At 49.1% G+C, this 18,931-nt stretch overlaps 1 protein-coding gene across 9 annotated transcripts in view; it reads left to right on the forward strand.

The window, feature by feature from the left end:
* Positions 1-18,931, forward strand: part of LOC146545512 (uncharacterized) — a 45,269-nt gene that overhangs the window by 14,581 nt on the left and 11,757 nt on the right. Inside the window, exons 1-2 of one of the 9 annotated variants that reach the window (XM_085240694.1) lie at positions 12,714-13,049; positions 13,331-13,391. The exons of 2 other annotated variants lie outside the window; for them this stretch is intronic. The gene's annotated coding sequence lies outside the window, so the exon portion shown is untranslated. Of the gene's footprint in view, positions 1-12,212; positions 12,357-12,669; positions 12,689-12,713; positions 13,050-13,252; positions 13,392-13,415; positions 18,856-18,931 lie in introns of those variants that run through there. 6 more of the 9 variants (XM_085240702.1, XM_085240673.1, XM_085240723.1 and 3 more) reach the window with 6 other exon arrangements.

Genomic DNA, 18,931 nt, shown 5'->3' on the forward strand with positions numbered 1-18,931 from the left:
AGTTTGAAGAGGTTAAAGAAGAAGAGAGAGAAACGGGAGCCTTCTGAAATTAGTCAGCTTCAAAGCATGAAAGCTTCCTATGTCTTTTTAAGAAACCACCTCCTTAGAACTTGGCAAGTGCAGCGCTTTATTACTTATCTCTTTGCTACATGAGTGGGCGACTGTACTTCCTGATTCGGCTCTTCGATATAGAGAGATCAGCGGCATAGGTCTGCAGGGGACAGCGACTCCTCGCCTACAGAAACTAACAAATAAGAATCGAGATGCGTGCATCTTCTGGCTGCCACAGAAGTCCAGGCGTATTAGACTCGTAGCCAAAGGCAGACGTGCAAGCAGCTCTTTGCCAGCTGTTTCCATGTTACAGTTGCAGCAACTGAGGCACAAATCAGTTACTCGTCTTGCTGGATGTGTACAGAATCAGCAGCGTGCAGCAGGTCGCATCGCCTCCTGCTGCACTCACTGTTCAAAAGGGGAGAGTCCAAAAGGAGAGAGATGAGCAGGGAAATCAAATGCACCGCATTCTGTTAAAGCAGTGTTAGGGATAAGAACTGAAACAAGCCGTGTGCGGGAATTCAAAAGCAAGGGGTTTCCATAGCAGCGTTGCTTGGCCATATTGTATATACACTATTTTGCATTGCTCTCATGATATCAAAGGCATGGTCTAATATCTGTGCGTGCAATATGTCTGAATCAGAGTTGCTATGAAACTTAAGGCTGAATTACACCGCGGAGGCATATTCTTGTGCAGTGCTGGGAGGAAATAACAGAATGAGGTTTTGTTAAGATTTTTCTCTGGTGATACATTTTTCTTAGAGAACTGCTGATTTGCCAAAGCTGCTGCTATTTTCGGGAAATGTTGGTTCTGGTTTTGTATCCCATCTTGGAGAAAAAGAAAAGTGGGGAAAAGTTTTGAAACTTCAAATGCCCCGGTGTTTGAAAGTTCTCAATATTGTAATTCTGTCCTTCAGAGCCATCAGTTCTTTTTAAGTAAATTGCTACAAAATATGTCTAAGTTTGAAGTAAAGTGCTTCAAGAAGATAAAATGAAATCTTGCCTTTGATTCATTTGATCACAGTTTCTGGGTATAGGTTGTGAAAGCAATTTTTCCCCTTAATTAGGTATGGAACAATGGTTTGAAATCTCTGAAAGTTTCAAAGGAAGAGAAAGCCTTCCCTCTCTCCATTCAGCAGGTGAGGAGATCGTAGGCAGGGGAGCTGCTGCCTCTCCCTGCTGGGTGCCCCACGCCTTCCCACCTCTGTGTGCGCTGCAGGCATTGGGCTCCTCAATGCAGCACAGATCTTCCCTGTGCTCAGCCCCACTCACAGCATCTTATCGGTGCTCTGAAACTCTTCGGGGCACAAGGAGGGATGTTCCACCCAGGATTGAAAGGAGCACTCGTGCTCCTGGAAAAGCCTGTGAGTTGGTTCAGCATCATCCTTTCTGTTGGCTGCAGAGTTCCCTCGCTGTCAGCAGTCCCAAATGCTGGTGGAGCCTGCATGCCAATGTCTCCTTTCCTCCTGTAGCCTGCGTGCCGATGTCTGCTGCTTTCCCCCTGCACCCTGCTGTTGAAATTGCCAAGCTTTTGCTTGTGCCTGAAGAGTTCAGACTTGCTTTGCCTTGCGTTGAAGCCATTCTTGTTTAGGGAAGAGACTGCAAGAAGGGGTGTGGGATAGAGGAGAGAAGATGACAGCTTGTTTTTGCTATATGGCAGTGACAGATGCCGGGTAATAGACAGAGGCAAGCTGACAAACATCTGAATGAGTGGAAGAGACTCCTAACCCAAAGGGAGGAGTTGTGGTTTAGGTTAAAGCCACAAAGGAAGTGAAGGAGGTTACCACTTTCCTGTCTGTGGGCAGGAGGTTCTCCTTGTGATCATTTGAAGGCTTAGCTGTAGCTCATTCTTCCCTAGGAACATGCTCATCCGTGTACTTCTTGAAAAGCATTCGATCTGGCTTCTGATCTTGGGAGTGCCAAACATCCCCTTTCTCCACAGAAGTCAGCAGGAGCCGAGACTTAAAGAACTGGGAATCGCAGCCTAATTTATGGAGCCAGATTTTTTCAAGCGCATTGTTCAGCCACATGTTTTGTGTGGTGCTAGGGCGTGTAGTACATTTCTCCTCGCCTCCTCCCCTAGCGGGTTCCACTCGGATGTTTTGTTGTGAGTATCGGTACCCCGGGGGCTGCTGGCTGGCTGGCTGCGGGCTGTAGCTGTCTTGTCCCTGAGCAAGTTGTGCAGCCTGATCCGGCACTCTGGTGTGCTGGTGCGGGGCAGACTGAATGCCATCAGGTGCTTACCGGCGTGGCTTGTGATCAATATTTCCCTTGATTTTCACGGCGTGCCTTAATTTTAAAGGCTCGGAGGTTCCATCTGTACGTGGTGGAGAAGTTTGTTGTCTCAGTTCAATGGTTTTGCCTGTGAGGAGAGAGGCTGGTTAGCCCTGGTGTGCTGCAAGAGGCATGCCTGGAGGGAGATGAAAGAGAACAGGACTGCCCTTACAAGAAAGCAGACCTTATCCTGAGCCTGAGCATGGGCATGAGAGCTGGCTGTCTTAACCCCAGCTATCAGCTGGCTTCTGCACAGTGAGAAGCCCTGACAGTGACAACGACTTCAGTTTGTGCTGCCAGGACCTTCTGATCACCGTGCACTACTGTACATGAGAAGAGCATCGGAAAGGTGCTCTCTGAAGAGCCATTATGTATTCTGTGGTCTCTAACCTTCCATTAGCAGATCACCTTAGCCCCTAACCCTGTCACTGGGATGCGGCGGAGTCATTCCATCTACCAGGTGTGAAAATCATATTTGACCATGTAAGGATTGTCGCTCTGTCAGGTGCACTACAGTCTCTATTTTTTTATTTGTTTGTTTGTTTTCTAGAAAAAGACTTTGTTAGAACTACAGGATATCATTAAAGATTTATATGTGGCAAATGCATCTTTCTTTCCCTTTATTTTTTGCAGAGCGTTTCATTTTAGAGACCTTCACCGTGTTCATTTCAAGTAGAATTTCCTCCTCTGTTTTAAAATATTTCCTTCGCCTATGGATTTTTGCCTTACTCACTGTGCGCAGTGCTTTCCCCAGACTACACTATTAAGCTGAGGTTCCTTGCTGACAGCTTTGAGGGACTGCTTTTGAAGCCAGAAAGTCAATTTGCTGTGTCCTGAGCTGTCACCCAGCATTGCATCCTTCCTGCTCCAGGTTGTATTCTGGCATCTAACAGAGCTGTGGGTTTGCCTTTGACTTGTGCTGATGTGTCCCCAGACGGTTCCAGCAGTAGCCCAGAGTTTGAAGCGGGAGGTGTTTGTTTGAGCTGATGTGCACCAGCCCTTGCCGTGCCCTGCAATGAGGCCCCAGGCCACTGTTCTTCTGGCAGGGTAGGAGCTCTGTGATGGCTAACTGAGATGGGGGATTCAGCCATCTTCTGGTGGCTCGTGCTTGTCAGACATTGGAGGGCTGGTTCAGAGCTTCAAGCATCTGGCTGATGGTATTTGGCTTTGTTTACTGTAGTGCTATAGCCTTAGGGCCGCAGAAAGTGCAGCTTTATTGAAATCATTGGAGTTGTGCTTGCTTATGGCAGCAGGCAACTGGGGACATGTTTTTTGGAGCATGTTGCCAGGAACATAAACCCTTTTCTTTGGGAGATGCTTTGTAAGGATGTGAGTGCCTCATGTGTGTGCCTGGGAAACATTGTCCTAATGGAAACAAGATGGAAAAGCGATTGGGTCTCAGAACAACTGTTATTTCTCCCCTACATTTGTGACTTACCAAGTCTGCCTTCTGAAGGTTCTGGACAATATATGCATCACTGAAAACTGGGATGCCGTGAGGACACAGCAGCATCTGTGCGTGGGGAGATAGTGAACTGGGTAAGGAGGCGAGCTGACTTGCATGGGACCAGGGCAAGCAGCAGTTGTGTTAACTGGGACAAGTGGCAACAGTCTTTGTTGTTGTCTCATTCTTAAGCTGAAGGTACCTGTGCTTCAAGGATCAAATGCTTACAAGAGATTGGTGCTACACCCTTTGATGTTGGATACTTATATAAAAGCAATTACCAAAAATGCAAGTGGTTCTTGAAAACAATGTGGCCAGAGTATTACCTGCAGTCCTTGTTTGCTGGCTGGAACTTCTGGCATTCAGTTTGTTGTGGCCTAAGAGAAAGGACAGGCACAAGATGCAGGCTGCCTGCAGGAACCGCCCATGTTGCAGGCAGCTGTATCCCATGAAGGTAACATTAGCTAGGCAGGTCCCCTCTGCAGCACCATCTCACTTGTTAAATAGATGCTCTGAGATATAAAGATGCAGACAGAAAAGAAACATGCTGTCCTAGGTGTCTCTCAGGATCTGCAAGGCAGGTATTGTGAGCAGATGCATCCATACAAGGGGATAAACAGACATAATTTAAAAGAAGCTGGCAGATTTTGTGCTCAGATGGACTAGGAACTTTCACACAGTCTGTTCTTGCGGTTCAGCTTGAGAGGCCAACACCTTCAGCAGAGAGTGACTAGCAAAATGTTTGGACAGAAGTATGTCCAGTCATGACATCTGTTGCTAAAGTAGTCCAAGTGCACAAGTGAAAATGCAGGACTAGAGTGAAGCATTTAAGTAGCTATGCCAAAACTCTCAAGTGCCCTCTAATAGAGATGGGTATAAGATGCCTGTTTTTGTCGGTATGGTCTTCTGTCATCTGAGATCTTGCAGATCTGAAAAGCCTCCGCTGATTATTGCAGGAGAAAGTCAGCAGCACGCGCTGATAGTAAAGCAGTGTCTGAAGAGCAAGGGGGAAATCTGATTGTTTTCTATGGAGAGTTTTCACTGTTTTATGTAATCTTCGTGCAGCACCTATAAATCAGTGACTAGCACTTCTCGAATGTATTGCCTTCATCAAAAGCTGTTTGAAACAACGGGTAGCACCTATTCATTCAGTCTGAGCTCCCCTGACATTTTTAAATGACAGATAATGAAAACTGTCTTCATTATAACTCAAGCAATTTCATCAGGCTGTCACCAGCAAACAATGGCAGACTAGAGACTGAGCAGCCCTCAGCACCACTCTCCTCAGCACCTGTGCAAATTTGCACCTCTTTTGGGGTGCTAGGATGTGATGCAAAACGTGGCCGACTGCTGTCTGTTTCCATCCAGCTGGGGAGGGGGATTCCTGAGCATCGAGTCAGAGCAGCCTTTTCTGCTGCTTCTGAGAAGTGTAGGGAGGGGTGATTTCTCAGGTGAGAAGATTTCTAGTACGCAAGGCACTTGCGGTCAGCAGGAACACGTTAAAATCTGTCTGGAAAGCAGCGGTCAGATGGCATAAAAATGGAGCGCAAATGTGAGAATGATCGTGGGTGAGAGACGTGGCTTATCTCACAGAGTGCTGAATTCTGCACTGCCTTCAGTTTATGAATGGATTTAAAGCACTGTGCCAAGCAGAGCATATTGCAGTTGTCTAATCCTAGGTGACAGAGGCAGGCATGATAGTAGGCAGAGCCGCATCCAAGAGGACTCATCAGATCAGTCCAGGCAGCCTGGCATTACCGCTACCTGATCTGCGGGAATCGGTCCCAGCCCCTGAGTCTGAACTGCCAAAGGGAAACCTCGTTGCAGGAGCAGCTGTTCCTGTGCGCTGCTAGCTTATCTTGCCCCGCTTGTCTCTCCCCAGCCAGCATTGCTTCAGGCGTGCTTGAGCTGAACGTCAGTCACTCGGGTCCTTCTCACCTCGCTCCCCCCCATTCACAGGCTTAACCCAGCTGCCCCCCGCAGTTAGTTTAAGAGGGAGCAGAAGGAGCATCTCGCAGCATGTGGGAGACGTTTGTGTTTGTATGAGACGGCCGTGGTGTGGAAGAGACTAGCGCCGGGGAGTGAATTACAGGGGCACGGAGAGGAAAGAGGCTGCGGTAGAGAGAGGGTTGTTATTGGAGCACACGGGGAGCCAAATGACTGAGATAGAGGGTGTGGATAAATAGTTAGAAATAGCCACGACGGTGTGATTTGGAAGGAAAATCAGTCACTGCGTCAGCCTCCAGTGGCGCTCAGTTTAGGGAGCCGAGTGGTAAATTACAGGCAGGTTAGGGCTGCAAGAACGTCGGTGACCCCGTGAAGTGCTGGGGAGAGAAAAGTTGCGGTAGCGGGGAGTAAGATTCACATCTCATCTATCTGAGTATGAGTATCTCAAGGTGAAATAACAGAAGGAGAGGAGGCGGGAATATTGATTTCTGCCTCACAAAACAGACAACAACGCCTACTTTTTCATAGCAAGAATTTAACCATTCGCTTTAATGGGCCAGTCTGCAGTACCGTGGGGGCTTGGTTTCTTCTTCATGTGCAATCTAGAGGGAAAATCATGCTGAGGTTATTTTTATTTTATTGTAGCCTCGTGGGAGAGATGTGAGCCACGTTTTACCCTCAAACATCTGTGCGCTGACTGTAGGGGCAGCTGTGGTCTGTAGTGCTGCTGCCCCGTTGTGCAGTGGGCGGGCACCCCAAGCAGCCAGATGCTGGAGATACAAGGAGCCTGTTATGCCAAAAGGGCTGTTGTACATGTTGACCACAGATGACTTCTGCCTGCCTGTCTGTCTGAAAGCAGACTTAGCCTTCTTCCGTTTACCCTGTGAAAAGGATGCTCCTAATGAAAGATGCTTTCTTCAGCTCTTCGGGACATTTGCAGAAATATTCCTTCGGGGTTAACGTTCTGTTTGGTTGGTTTGATGCCATGAAATTACACGTGTGTGTGCCCCTGCGCAGTGGAACAGGCATTACAGAGCTACGTGGCTGTGCTAGGGTGCTTGCTATCTTGGAACAGGCTCATCAGGTGGCTGAATGGAAGCGGGAGGTGAGCTTGGCAATTTTCTGGGCTGCAGCCATGCCTATTCTCATTGCAGTCAAAGACAATCATACGCATACAAAAGGAGTGTAAAGTGATGGCTGAGAATCTTAAAATGCTCAAGGGCCAGGCAGTTCCGCAGCCAAATTCTCCTGGCAGGGCCACAGCGCTTGCTGTATGTTGGCGGTTCTCTGTAAAACATAGGAGCAGTGTAATGGGAACAGTGTTCCTGGGCAAACATTCATTTTGGAACCTCCTGTGTGCCAAATTTTGCCACCTCTGTTTTGTATCAATTCGTATTTTTCATGCAGTGCATGAGCATATGTTTCCCCAGATTCTGTTTACCTGATTTCCCTTCTGATTCAATATCTCTTCTCTCCTTCTTCCCCTTTTTTTTTTTTTAATCACAGAGGATAAAACTGAGCATTTATCTGTACTGCTGCATAGCATTTGCCTCGTACCTGCTTGTTGACTTTGGAGACGACTCTTTAAATAAGGCAAGAGCTTCCTGCACCTACGATGTTACAATGTGTGGGATTTGTTCATCACATTTCAGTTTTGTTGTGGGATAATTTGAACATTGGATGTGTAAATAGAAGTTTACTTATATTAAGTGTAAGAAATGTTTGTCCTGGGGAGGTGAGTTTAGTTAGCCCTTGAAGAAAGGCAGATCAACTAGAAGGCTGCCTAGAGATGCATTTCTGTCGTGTATTTTAACCACAGGTCTGGCTCAGTGCTCCAGCCCAAACCTGATTAGGGCTCAGGTTGTTTGGAGATTGATGAGTGAATAGGAAAACACCAGATTAAATGCTTCTCTGTGCAGATAGGAGTAGTGAGAGCGAGGCATTACTTGCCCAAGCTGAGTTTGCCATCATCTGTACGCTGTTGCCACAGAGTGATGTTGTGCAGCCTGCACTGCCTGCCTTCCTAGCAGACATCTGCACTCTCTGCAGCCAGCAAGGCAGTGGCAAGCCGTATAGATGAGCTACAGGTAGCTTCATGCCAGGAGCAGGGACAGAAGTAGGGGTGTTTGAGTGTGTTTTTGCAAGAAGGTATATATGTGTCTGCATATATATATGTATATGGATATTGTTAGAGATATGTTTGCTTTTCCCTTCTCTGCGAGTTTGTACGGTTCCACACACATCAAGGTGCAGAGGGACCATTCACCTGAAACCAGTAAGGAATGTTCTTTGGTGTCTGCAGGTTTGAGGATCGACAACACTGTCTGGGCTCAGGATAATGTCGAATGCTAAAAGAAACTGAACTACAAACAAAGCCACAACCATCTGCCCCCCTCCCCCTAATCCCCATTTCCTCATCTTTCTGGAATGATTTATAACAGATAAAATGTTTTTTTGGGAGAGGCGTTTTTTCCAAGTTAACAGTGGATGTTAAACTACCCTTAGCTGTGGTCCTTTACTGTCTCTTTTACACCATCCAGATTTAGATTTCATCCCACAGCACAATCCACCAAGATATCTCCCCTGTACCGAAGCAGAAAGATCATGGCACTGTGAGAACCATCATCACCTGGGTTCCTCACAGAACGGGGTGTTTTCTTTTGAAGAAGGCTCATTAGAACGCAAAGCCATGTAAAACTCAAAGCTCATAAGAAGAAGATTTCACAGAGTGCAATCTGTCTGTGGTCCTACAGCTCCAGAGCAAGAAGAGGGCAAAAAGCCCCAGACCCAAAGCAAACAAAGCACAGCATCCTCCCGGTGATTTGTGTTCTTCATTTCCAGCCATGCTGACATTTTACACTGGCTTTGCACAGGTGTATGTGAATAAAGAAGTCAGGAAGCAGTACGGAGAGCAAAGCTCTTAAGGAGTTAGTGGAGCTTTCCTGCTGGAAGGTTATGATCACACTGAAAGTGGGAAATCGTGCCTCAGCAGACAGGAAATATGTGATGCAATTTCAGCACAGAGTTGCTGAAGATAAAATAGCCCATAAACTGAAAAAAAAATGGAGGGAACACTTTGTATGGCCAACGTGTGCCATGTCAAAGCTAGTGATGAGGGATCTTCTGGCTGCAGAAGCGGTGGTGTACTGACCACAGTACGTGGTTACTGCATCCCATTCCTGTAGGGAGGAGCATATGTCCCTGATCCTGGAAGTAATAACTGTCTGCAAATTCTTCTGAGTGGTGGGAGATTTGCTTGAGGGAACATTTTTAAGCATCAGTGGCTGAAAAGGTACAATCTGCTGTTTCACTTGAGGTGATGTTTCTTTCACGTGGAACAGTTGTCTGGTTAGAGCTGGTTTAGCTTCAGAGAGTGGATGATCAGCACGGTGTAACTTCAGACGAGAGTCATGCCTCCAACTTCTACATGCTAAGGCTCCATGTTGCCATTTCTCCTGCCCTCAATCTCATTTTCAAAAATTCCTCTTCTTCAGATGTTTCCACCTCCTCCAGTTGTGCCAGTTCAGCCACTTGCTGGGAAATCTGCGTTGGAGCTGGTCTGGCATTAAGAGGTTTTCTTGTTAGTAAGGCTTTTGAAGAGAAGTTGGATTGTTTCAGTAGCTCACCTGTGAGTGTGGCTACATAAACTGTTTGACTGGGACCAGTGAGTGGCAGTGACTGTGTAGAGAGAGGGTGGAAGGATCCTCTATGTCTGCTGCAGATGGAGTAGTGAAATGGAGCCACAGCCCTACACACTCTTAATATTATTTGCATGAGTAGCTCCATTGTATTTCAGTGGCAATCTACTTACACATGTAAAACTCAGTATTTGCAGGGCCAGGCCCCTAATGAGCATAAAAGCTGGAATTGGGGTGTGCCGGCATCTATAGCAAGTGTAATGCAAATGCATTTTGCTGGCTGGCCTATCTCGTCTAATCTGTTCTGCAGAACTGGAGCTCCTGTAGCAACTTTCCTTAGGCTTGGTTCGCACTGATGGAAGAGGAACCTGCTTCTGAGTTGAAAAGCTGGTCTTCTGACGCTGCTGCTGCCAGGGAGCTGTGAGGAAAGTGTACCTAGGGTGGTGAGCCGCAGTTTCCAAGGTGTTCTTGGATTTGCTGGAGCACTCTGCAGAGCCAGGGCAGCCGCCTTCTGTGGTGCTGCCGTTACAAGTGTGGCGAAAGGAAAGCAAGCCTCCTGATAAGGTGATGCTCTCCAGATTGGCCAGGGCAGTTCCGTGGTCTGGGGCTTGACTTCCCTGTCGTACAGCCTGTTGTCACAGTGAACGTCATTTGGGAGCCTCTTGTTGTTAGTTCCCATGGTAAAACCCTTCGAGGACAGCACCAGGGAACTCTCGGCTGAGAATCCCTGCCTTGGGAATTCACCGCTTGTGGCGGTTTGCTGTGGCAAATTCCCAAAGGCGGGCGGGTGCAGCATCGGCTTGACTCTTGAGGGTGAAGCAGAACACCTTGATAGTTGCTATCCGGAGCCCCAAAGAGAGGAAGGAAGAGACATAAAGCCGTTGGAGGGGAGAGGCTTGGTGTGGTTATTTGAGACCGCTGCCTGCAGAGTTGCACAGTCATTTATAACTGTTTGAAATGCGGGGGGATGGGGTTAGGGGGATGGGAGGGGAGCCAGAGGAACCACAGCATATGTGAGCTCCGAGCATTTTATGCTCCCTTTCCCCCTGTAGCTCCTCCAGGGAGAAGACAGCAAAGTACTTGGCCAGAGGAGGGATGAGAACAAGAACAGCGGCCCGCTAACACCTCATGCTTATCGCTGCTGTTGTATTTGTCAAGACTGAAGCACAGGATAGGATTTCCAAAGATGCCTTCAGAAAAATGAGGCTGGGTGCCTGGCTTTTTTAGTCTCCTTAGGAAAATCCCAGCCTTTACCACCTAGGGTAAGCAAAGGTTCCTCTTCAACAAACCACAATGGGTGCGTGAAATCAGTGAGGGCAGGACTGGCTCTTAGGCCTGCAGCACCATGGGTGTATCTGATCCGTACATTGCGTTTTGCTGCCTCGACCTGGGCATTCTGTGAAGCCTCTCCGTTTGCTGAGCCATCTCTAGAGTGGGAAGTGCAAAGGAGAGGAGAAAATGTGGGTGTTACCAAAAAGAAGGCCTGTATCAGTGTAAAAGTAAGTAAGGCTTGTGCATCAGTGGGCTGAGCCAATGGCAACAGAGGTGGTAGTTCTAAGCGGAGCTGAGCAGTTTGGTTTCACCAGTATTTCCACAGTGTTACTGATCTCAGCGGGCAGGTTCCCCTAGGGCTAGCAATAGTGGGTGGGTTGGAAAGGCTGTCTGGGGATTGGGAGTGCCACCTTGGGGTCAGGGATCCTGGGAACAGACTTGTGTGGAAAATGTAACCCCGAAGTCAAAGGGCTGTCCAGGGTCTGCAAATTGGAAGGGTTAAAGGCTGCTGCTAAGAAGTATCCACCTCGAGGAAGAACATCTAATAGCTTGCCAGGTTTGAGTTAGCTACTGTTGCAGTGTTCAGGAGGTTGTAAAGAGGTCTTGCTTTTAGTTCCGTAAAGGGGATGGGCAGGGACTGGAAAGGAGGAAAAGGCACCTGGGGAACGAGGACAGAGATGGTTTCATCTGCAAGAATGGCACCCTGTGATGTCAGGGCCGCCTTCTGGGATGGTGCTAAGGGTGGGAAAGGGACCTGGCATTGCAGGTCATCTGAGGATAGAGGGAGAGCCCACTGCGTTTCTGTTCGCTTCTGGTGTTTTGGTGAAACAGGTTATTCAAGCATTGCGGATATGCAAAAACCAGCAGCCTGCTTTCCCCAGTGAGACTGCAGTGGTTCTGTGCACCTCTGTCAGCTGCGGGATGGAAAGATCTCGCTTTAGCCCACAGGATCGCCCATTTTAAGGACGTGTTGCGGGGGTGAGGGTTGGTGGACGCTGAAAGCGCTTTTTTCACTGTCTGAGAAGGATGCGAGGCCACTGCAAACCTTCAAAACTCCTCAGTGTTAGCCAGACTCCTGCCACACCAGCGTTCAATCCCCAAACGTGGGACATGTGTTCAGGACATTCCCCGTGGCACACCTGCGTGCCGATAGATTGTGTCCGTTTGCCATTTGCTGCCCGCTTTCTCTGCTCAGCTGCCGGCTGCCGCCCGGCCTGATGCTGCCTTCACCAGAAGAAGCTCTCGGCTCTCTTCAGAAGCGCGTGGAAAGGAATTTTTACGCCCGGCTTCAGCGGCCCGAGGGAGTGCGGCTCCCTGACGGCCGTGCCCGCGGGGGGCCGTTAGAGGGCGGGCAGCCCGCGGTGGGCGCGCCGTCTCTTTAAAAGGGGCGGAGGGGCGGGGTCACCGCGGGCGGGGGCGGGGTTATGCGAAGGGAGGGGGCGCGGCCAGCGGGAGGTCGGGGCGGCGCTCCTTGCAGACGCGGGGGGCGCCGCGCCTGTCCCTTTAAGAGCCCGGCTGCTACCACCGTGCGGGCGAAGGCGGGAGGGGAGCGCGTGCGGGGGGATAGGGGAGGGGGGGGGAAGGGGCGCAGTCCCCGCCCCCTCGCTGGGGAGGGGCGGGCCGGGAGGCCGGGCGAGACCACTGCCCGGAACGGGGAGTAAGAGGCGGTCCCGCCGCCGGAGTGAGTCGGGGACGGTACCATTCCCGGGGCGGGGCGCGCGCGACGGGCGGTACCATCGCTCTCCGCGGGTTGCGGGACGCGGCGGGAGGGGGGAGGCGGGCGGGAGCGGGGAGCGGGCCGGGGGGGGGAGGTGGGGGGGGAAGAAGCGGTGCGTGGGGAAAAGAGGGGAGCGGGAGGGGGGGGGAGCGGGAGAGAGGGGCTGCGATGGGCGGTACCACGCGTGCGGCGAGGAGGGGGGGGAGGCGCCGGCGGACAATGGAGCCTGTGTGTGTTTGCGGGAGGGGGAAGGACCCGCCGCCGCCGGGGGGAGACGCCGCGCCGCCCCCTCCCGCCCGGGGCTGAGCCCGGCCGCGGCCCCCGCCCCTCCCCCAGCGGCCGGCGGTGAGTGAGGGGAGGCGGCGCTCGGCCACTGCCCCCCCCGCCACCATCACCACCACCACCCCCCTCCTCTTCAGCCGCCCCCCGGCGACGGCCGCCGCCCGCCCAAAGTTTGAGAGTTGGGGGCCGGGGGGAGAGCGCCGCCCGCGGGCTGGGGGTGTGCGGCGGCGGCGGGGCGGCGGCGCGGGGATGCGCGGCGGGCGGGGGGGATTGGTGTGTGGGGCTGCGGAGAGGTGCACGCGACGCTGAGCTCCGGCTGCCCCGGGGGCTGCGGGGAGGGGGCTGTGCTGTAGCGGAACCCGCGGGGCTGCTGAGTGCGGAGGGGTGAGCTGGAAGCCGTGTGCTATGAGCGACGGGCTCTGAGGTGTGTGCCGGGGCTGCTGCGTGAAGAGAGGCGCTGGGTGCGGCACGGGGGGCTTCGGGGCTGAGTCCCAAGAGGGGATGGGGGGACCCTTTCGGGGCTGCGGCGGGGGGTGTCCGGGGACAGAGAGCCGGCAGCGCTGGGGAGAGATCTGGGTCTGACACAGGGCACACCGGGGCACAAAGGTGTGCGGGGCCGGGATGCTGGGGCGGGAGGAGAGGGGTGCAGCGAGGACGTGATCGTTTGGGATAGGCTGTGAGGAAAGGGTGGGGGCTTTGTTGCAGGGGGGAACTGAGATATCGGTGTCCGCGTGAAGGGATGTGGAGAGCTGTACGGCAGCATGAGGTATGCTGGAGTTGATACAGGAGGAGGGAATGTAGTCAGGGGAGGGTGAGAGGAACTGGGGCTGGAGTGGCTGGAAGGAGGAGGCCAAGTTGTGGGGAAGCACTGGGAGTCAGGGAATGGGTTACGAAGGGCTTTTGGCAGGAGGGAGGTTGTACCTGTGTCTGCCAGGGGGTCTGGAGCTGGGGAGCAGCACGTGCAGTTCAGGGGTGAAAGAGCAGAGGGAAGCTGAGCGTGTGGTGTGGGGTTCTTTGTGAAGAAGTTGCACAAGGTGAGTCTGGGATACCAGAAGTATGGGAAGAGGTCTTATACGTAAGGATCGTGGGCAGGAGAAGTATCTGAAGGCAGATGAAATGGTCTGTTTGTAAGAGTTTCTACTAGACACCGCACACGTGTGCGAGATGGGGAGCTTGTGCCCTAACCTACTGCAAAGGAGTAGCAGAGGCTGTCAGCAGGGTGAGGGAGGCTTCTGGAGAGACGCTGCAAGTTCATGAGATCCTTCATGGTTGGATGATGGGATGAATCAGAGAATGGCTTGGGTTGGAAGGGACCTTAAAGCCTACCCAGTTCCAACCCCCTGCCATCGACAGAGTTGCCTCCCACCAGCTCAGGCTGCCCAGGGCCCCATCCAACCGGGCACTGAGTGCCTCCAGAGATGGGGCAGCCCCTGCTTCTCTGGGTAGTCTGTATAAGAATGATGCTGTAGAGTCCAGATGGTAAGGGAAATGATGGGACAGGTAGGTACATGCAAGCAATGAAGCTTCACTTTTGGAGTGAAAGAGTGTCCTGTTCTTCTGTGTGGTCCAACCTTCTGTTCCTGAGGCCGTCATGTACTGCATGATGACTTACCATTTGGGATGTGGGAGATGGATGGTGTTCTGAGAGAGTAGACAAAGCATCACACAGGACACAGATGGGGAGAATCAGATGTGACATTCAACTGTGGGTTATTGTTTGGGCATAAAACATGAAAGTGGTATAGTTACGTGGTTAGTGGTGGCTTAATAGTAAACAGAATGAGCAATTGGTCAGGAAATTGGCATGAAGCAAAGAGAAGTATCAACTAATAAATGAAAGTAGGGAGTTGATTGTGGAACAATTCTAAGCCTGCCAGCATGAAAGGGAAGATGCTTTTATTCTCTAGATGCCAGACCTTGCGTGGAGTTAGAACAAGATCCTTGCCTTCTGCGAGACGAGCAGCAGGTCTCATAGCACTCACCTTGGAAAGCAGCAGCTTCTCCTTGGTTGGGGCAGTTTTAACCTCACCGACTTGGGGCTGAGGAGAGGAGGCTGTACCAAGTCAGGTTTGTCTCGCCAAGCCTTGTGGATGACGAGCTGCTCTGATGCCAAAATAGAGTTGGAGGAAGCGGAGAAAACAGCTCTTCCAGTTTTGAGGGGATCCAGCAATGTTTTTATTTTCCTTTGTAAGAATTTTGTCCTGGATTTCTCCATGAAAAACCCTCATACGCTCTAGGATTTGTGAAGCATCCTTAAATGCATCAACCTTTAAAACCAGGAAAAGAAGTGAAGCTTATTTTCTTCTGTTTTGTTGGAAGTTAACATTCAGTCAGTGATTGTTCAACACGTTACGAAAACAAGTATTGGGAAGCTAAGCAATGCAATATGTGAAATCAAATAAAAAGAAAAAAAAACAAACAACCCACAGGGTATGGAATGAAAGAAGTGGCATACCTAAAGAGCTTTAGTCCTGTCTTCTTTCCGTTCACCTCTCTCCAGCTTTATATTAGGGCTGTAAGGCCTGTTTGCAGTGACGTGGTGCTACAGGTGTGGGGCTGGTGGAGCTGTGTAAGGGCTGGCAGGCGGCTGTTGTGCCTTCATCCAGCACAAGTGCACGTGCACGAATAGCACAGCAGCTTGATCAGCTTTCTCTTGGAAATCGTAGGAGCTGCTCCGGTGAGATATTACAGCCGGTGTGATATCGCACCATTGGTGTAATGGCTCTGGTTTTTTTTTGTTTGTTTGTTTGTTTGTTTTCACTTAGCACCGATCTCCAAAAAAGATTATTTGCAATGAATGTGACCTTTTTTCTAACTCGGAGCATAAAAATGGCTCAAGGGCTCATATTTTTCTCCCCTTGCTGGCTCCTCCTCAAACAACAAAAGAAAGACAGCATTCTTATTTTAAGTTGGAGTTAGCGACGGTGGCAGTTTTGGGATCTGGGAATTTTCCCACTGAGGTGGGGCTTTTGATGGTGGTTTTTCGTCTTTTTTTTTTTTTTGTGGCAAAGGGGTCTTGGGATCTTGGATCTCACTGCACTGTTGTGAACTCTTAACACCTTAATTGAAGGGGTGGAGATGCTGAAGCATTAACAAAGACCTCCTTTATCCAAAATGTTAATCAATCATTGACGTTAAATAAGTGTGAACAAAACCAACTAAAAAAAAAACCCTAAACAAGTTTTTGTCTAAGTCCCCCCCCCCTCCTATTCAGTTGCTCAGTCTTTGGTCAGGTTAGTGTTAGCAATTCTTTTGGGGGTGTTCTTCATGTGTGCTTACATGCACTTGGTTTTGACGGCGTGTGGTAAAAGTTATGTTTCTGACTTAGCAGTATGTATCTTTTTCTTCCCAAGGCAAATTATTTGCTTCGTAGATGCAATAGAATTGTTTTGAGAGAAGATGCGCTCTGCTGTGATGCGAGGGAAATAGCAGGGATATGACAATGCAGTTGTAACCATTTTCTTGCGGGGGAAGGGTGCGTGCATGGTGTCTTTTGGGGCTTTTGTGAGGTTTGGGGAAGATGCTTTTCTTTTGGCTCGGTTCACTTCTTTGTCGGTCAACACGGTTTTCTAGGCAGGACCTGAATTTTAATGTGGAAGAAAATAAATAGGTTTCTGTTCATACAACCAGAAACTTTGTAGATCTGTTCTGTATATTATGAATACAAAGAGCGTGGACTCTTTCTTCCCCGCGCTTCCCTCCCTCCCCATCTTGCACTGAACCTTCCCAATTCATGTACTTGGATTATTTTCAATTAATCCACAGCCAAGGGAACTGCATTTGTCACCGAATATCCAAATATAGAAACAGAGGCACCTATAAGCCACAAGGCTAAAATATTCACGTGCAACGTTTTTTTGTGAATGATTTGTATGTTGGATAAGAATGGAGTAACCCTTGATCCATTTCTAGCTGTTCAAAGACTTGCTGCTCTGTAATATGTTGAATTTCCATTGTTATTTCCACCGGATTTTTTCTAGATTTCTGTTTCTTCTTGAGTTCCTAACACGCTTGGCAGTTCTGTTGCCTTGCAAACTGTGTGTGTGGTTTTAGAGTTGGTCTTTTATAAATTCAGTGGAAAAAAAAACACCCAAATTCCTTATCTTTATCTTAGGGAGAAACCGCCGCTCAAATGAGTATTCAAACTCATTCACATCCTAAATGTCAACTATGTTACCCAGCAGGATTTGATCTCTCCCACTTTCTAGAAGTTTACCAGGATTTCTTCAGAGCAAGGCAGGCAGCCTTCATAAAATCCTGCTATCTAGTTTGCATGGCCTTGGACTTCACAGAAATCTCGGTGCCTCAGTAAGGTCTGTGGTCTGTTTACATAGATATCAAGTCCTTTAACCCAGCAAGATTTGCTGTGGGCTAGGATTTCCTGCTTACAAGCTCAGCTGGAGTCCCTCTAGTCTTCCTGCTGGCAAAATGAAGGTGTTAACTCAGGTTTTGAGTGCATGTTGTGAATGGAAGGAGATTTCTTTTGCTGTTTTTTTTTGTTTGTCTGTTTGTTTTGTGTTTTTTTTTCTTTTTCTTTCTGATTTTTTTCCCCTTTGGTCTGAGTACTGCTGTGCCTGTCGTGTTTAAAATGCCTTTCCCCATACCTTTGCTTGTCTTGTTACATTTTTCTTCTCCTATTTTAATTCTTTTGGGACTGGATATTCATTATGGGAGGGCTGTGCAAGCACAGAACGGGGACCTTGCACAGAATTTGGGATTGCAGATGATCGTGACAAATTTGAGCAAAAAAAACTCCAAACACATCTTTTGGGAGAATATGGAAGTTTCCTTTAAGACCAGGATATCTTACAAACACTGGCTAACTGTATCAACAGCAAGACATAAGATGATATTTAAAGGTGTGCTGAATCCAAGTTAACTGTCTCAGTGTTGACTTTAAAACGAGCATCGTTCATATTTTTGCAGAAATGGGGTTGCATTTTCCGACTGTATCCTTACCTGTAGGCCTGTCTACCTGCTGTTCACATGCCTGTGAGCAGTTCTTTCTCTGGCAGAGCTGGCTTTTGAGGAGCCTGGCTGCTGAACCCTGCGCTAGTCCAGTCCTTCCTTCATGCCAGTGCTGCCTGAGCAGCTGGATGCTGAAATGGATCAAGGGACCAATCTGGGCTATAAGTAGCCTGGCAAAAAAAAAAAAAAAAAAAAAAAAAAGGTTATATTTAGCCTGGATCAGTTTGCCAAAGTAGTTTGGTGTTTGGCCAGGCATGTGGTGGTACTGGCACATCAGACAGCGTGGTGCAGGGGTGGAAGTAAATCTTGCAGTCTTTTCAGCTGACATTGCTGCCAAACGGAACGCTCACCTAACTGTACCCCTAAGAGTCTGCTAAACTTGCTAAATGTTATTTACACCTATTTGTTACAGCTTCCCTTGCCTGAGAATGATTCCTTCAGCTTATCTTATCCTTTCTGCCAAAAGTGTTTCTCATCCCCAAACGTGTGTGCTACGTATGAAAAGAGAAGCCATGGTTAAGTGTTAGTGGGGGCAAAAAGAGGAGCGTGGCTGTTGAGCTTTGGAGAAGTTTCTGCCGCTTCATGACAGTCTGATGATACAGAACATGTAGTGTAAATTGCTGATAGAATATTTAACGTGGTTGCAATTAAGCAGTGAAACTCACGCTGTGAGAATCATCAGGAGCAAGAATTCAACAAGAGTTAAAAGGATCAGATGTCTGTAGGAATATGAAGAATATTCAATTATCATAATCAGTGACAGTAAAAATTTTGGAAGAAGTATTAAGCCTGTGATCTAAACCTTGATTTTATTCTGCTCTAACAGATGTGCTTCTATATTGGGAAAAGAGGGGGAGGGCAGGGGTTGTTTTGCCCGCCTTTACCGCGATGATCTTGCACGCTTCTCTGGAAACTTGATTGGTACCAGAATTTGAGATGTGCCTGTAAATTGCATGGGCTTCTGGTTTTATCTTGGTGACCCTTCGCTGAATTTATTTTAAAGGCTGTTAGGAAATTGCAGTCTACTGTATCTTAAGGATGAGTCTTATCTCTTTCAGGTAGCTGACCATGCTCCAAGATCCCTTGTTTTTCACAGTGACTTAAAAGCAGAGGTGCGCTGTTCCTTGCTTGGCTTCTGAGAAGGAGCTTGTGGAATAGGGAATGGAGATGAGAAGTGTCACTGTAAGGTGGCTGGTTTGTTTGTCTCCTTGCTTCTGAAGCCTGGCTGGAATCAGTGAAATGCTTTTGAAGGAGAGAGAATGGCAAGTATGCTTTACATGTGACACAATTTATCTCAACAAAGCAAGGCTGAGAGGTGCTGGAGCAATGTCCTCTGAG

Source organism: Meleagris gallopavo, chromosome 1, assembly GCF_905368555.1.
Source record: "Meleagris gallopavo chromosome 1, MGAL_WU_HG_1.1, whole genome shotgun sequence".
NCBI classification, from domain to species: Eukaryota; Metazoa; Chordata; class Aves; order Galliformes; family Phasianidae; genus Meleagris; species Meleagris gallopavo.